This window comes from Rhagoletis zephyria, unplaced genomic scaffold (genome assembly GCF_001687245.7).
Source record: "Rhagoletis zephyria isolate East Lansing unplaced genomic scaffold, Rhagoletis_zephyria_1.1 Rzeph_scaffold_16166, whole genome shotgun sequence".
Classification (NCBI taxonomy): domain Eukaryota; kingdom Metazoa; phylum Arthropoda; class Insecta; order Diptera; family Tephritidae; genus Rhagoletis; species Rhagoletis zephyria.
In genome coordinates, this window is record NW_016173231.1 from 5,017 (window position 1) to 8,834 (window position 3,818).

Below are 3,818 nucleotides of genomic sequence, written 5' to 3' on the forward strand. Positions count from 1 at the left end.
TGTTTTTTATAAAACGGATCACCTGGATGCTTAATTCGAGAAGCTAAATCCATTGATGCTGGGTTGGCTTTTATTTTCGGTATATTTGATATTCAAATCGACAGAGATGGATATGCATTGTGTAATATCTCAAGACTCTCGAAAGACCAGACTGCTAGGATGCGAAACATCCCGACGATAAAGAGCCGCCTAAGCGGGGCTCCATTAAAAGAAGAATAAACCTCAAACGCTGTGTTCATTGCTGCAGTATTAAATTTAAAAAAAAAATTCCATTATCACTATTCTTAAGTCAAAATATAAAACTGATTGATAATTGCCTTTGGCAAAAAAATTACATGCAAAAAAAAAACTGAAGAAGATACTGCAATCGATTGACACTGCAGGTTTTGAAAATTGAGTGTTTGAAGCACTATGTAGCACAGCTTGTTATCGGATGGCACGATTTTACGAGTGTTCAATCAAAGTCCCTTCCTCGCCTAAACGGACACTTAAATCGTCAGGTTCGATTTAACTGTTTTTTTTTGCGGGCTTTGATCCAAATCTAGGTTCTCATAGAACAAAATTTTGGACGCCACTTTCTTCTCTTCCATGGGGGGTGGGAGCTTAAGTGAGCGAAATGATGAAAAATCTCACTTTGATCCAGATTATGGCGAGACACTCGCTCACTTGGGTGAGCGCCAGAACGGCGACGAAGTCTCTTTCTTACCACACATCTGACTCCAACTTTATATGACAGTTGTAATAAACGTCACAAGGTCCCACACGTTTCTTGCCCATCACATTTATTGGATCGTAGGCGGCCGATGTGGTGTAGTGGTTAAAAGTGCACGCTGCCATTCCGAAGGGTAAGGGCTCAAGTCTACTTCAACCCAACATCAAAAAATAAAAAACAAAAAAGTTTTTCTAATAAATAGCTATCGCCTCACGGCAGGCAATGACAAACTTCCAAGTGTATTTCTGTCATGAAAAACAGCTTCTCATAAAAATGCAATCACCGTTCGGAGTCGACTTAAAACTGTAGGTCCCTCCCCATTGTCATAAGGTCATAGGGGGAAACTGCATGACAGATGAACTTACAAGGCAATGCATGACCAAGCAGGTTCTTCCTCGTAAAGAACGCATGGGTATGCTATGCGCCACTTGCAATACATTGTGGCAGCTCTGATCGAGCCGAAAAGCTTCTCCGTGCCTTTTCAAAGGTTTTGCAGAAGCTGTAAGATAAGAAAATCCTTTATAAACTCAAAAATAATTAGCTATAGATAATAAAAGCAAAATAGCTTAAGCATTTAGTGAACTAGTGACGTTCTCTGTGACCTTAGCCGAAAATCTATCGGCGCGTTTTTGAGAAATTTCCAAACTTCAAACGTGATACCAATCATTTGATGAAAGAACGTGATAAATAATCAAACAATCGTCGTGTTTTATAAGAAAAGAGTTTTTCTTCTGTCTCACTCTTCCCTTTTCTTAAAAAAAAATAAACAATCACCCTTTCACAAGTTGTATGACGGCCAATTAAGCTTTGATAAAGATTAGTTTAGGGTCTTCGAATACATTGAAATTTTTGTAGCTATTAAATATGTATGTAACTATATGTATCTATTCGTTCAAGGACAAGAAACTGACTAAAAACTTTAAAGCCGCTTTTCTTGTATTTAAAAGTTTCTTAAATATGACGGCCTTCCAGCGAACGAGCGATTTGTACATAGACCCAAAGCACATACGCACATACGTACACCTCTGTTAATGTGAACATACCTACATGTCTACATAGCTTACATATTGCCCATGAAATGGTCCTACATACAAGCAAGTAAGTAAACGAGGAGCAAGCGAACAACGCATCCATATGTCATTATTTATGTATATTGAATGGAGCTGTTTGTATCTTTGACAATGACTTACTATCGCCATACTTAAGCAAACCCAAGGACCCAAAGACTAGCGAGCAGACCCACAAGTAACGGAAAACATTGAAAACTACTAATATGAGAGTGTGGTTGAATCAGTTATTAGCCGGACGCAACAGACGAATAACCAAACTAAGTAAGGAGAGAACCAAAAATAAGCTAAGGATTATCTACCTAAAATATATTTGAATGGACACTACGAGAGCAAGAGCAAACGCAGGCAAAAGATGAGAACAACAGCAAAGTGATAGCCAAATTGGTGGTGGTGAAGGTGGTGATATGTAATTTGTTTGAAGTATGGAAAGCTTTCAGGGATAATAAATTTGTCCACTGAACAATAAAAAAGGGAAAAAGCACAAATAAAAAGGATTACGGGCGTTTGTCCTGAACAAAGCAATGACACCAACATTTTTCAATAGCCAACACCAACATAAAAATACATACATACATACATATGTACATAAGTCCGCTTGTAATATTATCAAAATCAATTTGCATGGTCACAAATGGTTTGACAGGCTGGATAAGTGCTTTGGAAATTTCATTTACATGAGCACATTTATTTAGTGTATTTGTTCAGAATAAGTGCTTTAAAAGGTTTCTTCGGTGAGCTCTTTTCAGTGAAATATTGATACAAACAAAATGATTAATAACCCCTGCAAAGATAATTGCATGACTGAGGCGTACAATAAAAAAATTCATTAAAGCCATTACAGTTAGTGGAATTTCTGTATTCAAAGCGCACTNACAGGCTGGATAAGTGCTTTGGAAATTTCATTTACATGAGCACATTTATTCAGTGTATTTATTCAGAGTAAGTGCTTTAAAAGGTTTCTTCGGTGAGCTCTTTTCAGTGAAATATTTATACAAACAAAATGATTAATAACTCTTCAAAGATAATTGCATGACTGAGGCGTACACGAAAAAAATGCATTAAAGCCATTACTGTTAGTGGACTTTCTGTATTCAAAGCGCACTACAAATTACAGGCAGGAGAGAACTTATGAAAAGACAAACCTGAAGGGTGCTAATACGTACTCGCTTTAACTGTTGGCCTGCTTATTGCAGCCATTGGGCATAAATTCAGCAAAAATATCTCAGAAGAGGTAGCTGATCTGGCAAACATAAAGGAAAGCTTGTCAGATACAGGAGCCGGTGCCTCAGCAAGTCTTACACTGAAATAAATGACTCCAACGCGACTCTTGTATACCCGTTCCGGTACTCTAAGTATCGTGAGCAACCCACGTGTGAAATGCAGTAACCCACCCGCTTAGTGCCTTGGGTAAAGCATAAAGCATAATAGCGGCAACTGGCAATCATCTTGGAGCAAGCGTCTCGCTCTGTAANTAACTGTTGGCCTGCTTATTGCAGCCATTGGGCATAAATTCAGCAAAAATGTCTCAGAGTAGGTAGCTGATCTGGCAAACATAAACGAAAGCTTGTACAGGAGCCGGTGCCTCAGCAAGTCTTACAATGAAATAAATGACTCGAACGCAACTCTTGTATACCCGTTCGGGTACTCTAAGTACTGTGAACAAGCCCACGTGTGAAATGCGGTAACCCACCCGCTTAGTGCCTTGGGTAAAGCATAAAGCATAATAGCGGCAACTGGCAATCATCTTGGAGCAAGCGTCTCGCTCTGTAGTACTTTTACCATTAAAAGAGAACCCAGGATCTGAACGAATGCTGGCTGTGTGACCAGCCAAATAAAAACCAAACTTACAGTGAAAAGAAAAACAATTTTTTTAGCAATAAAGATATATGAAAAATGGCGCACAGTGTCCAACAACAATGATAAATGTTATGTAATTGCAATAAAATCTGGTTTGTATCTTAGTTTTAACCAGAAAAACTTAAACCTCAAAGATGGTTAAAGTCGGTCCACAGTAAGCCGCACCATTGGAATTGCCT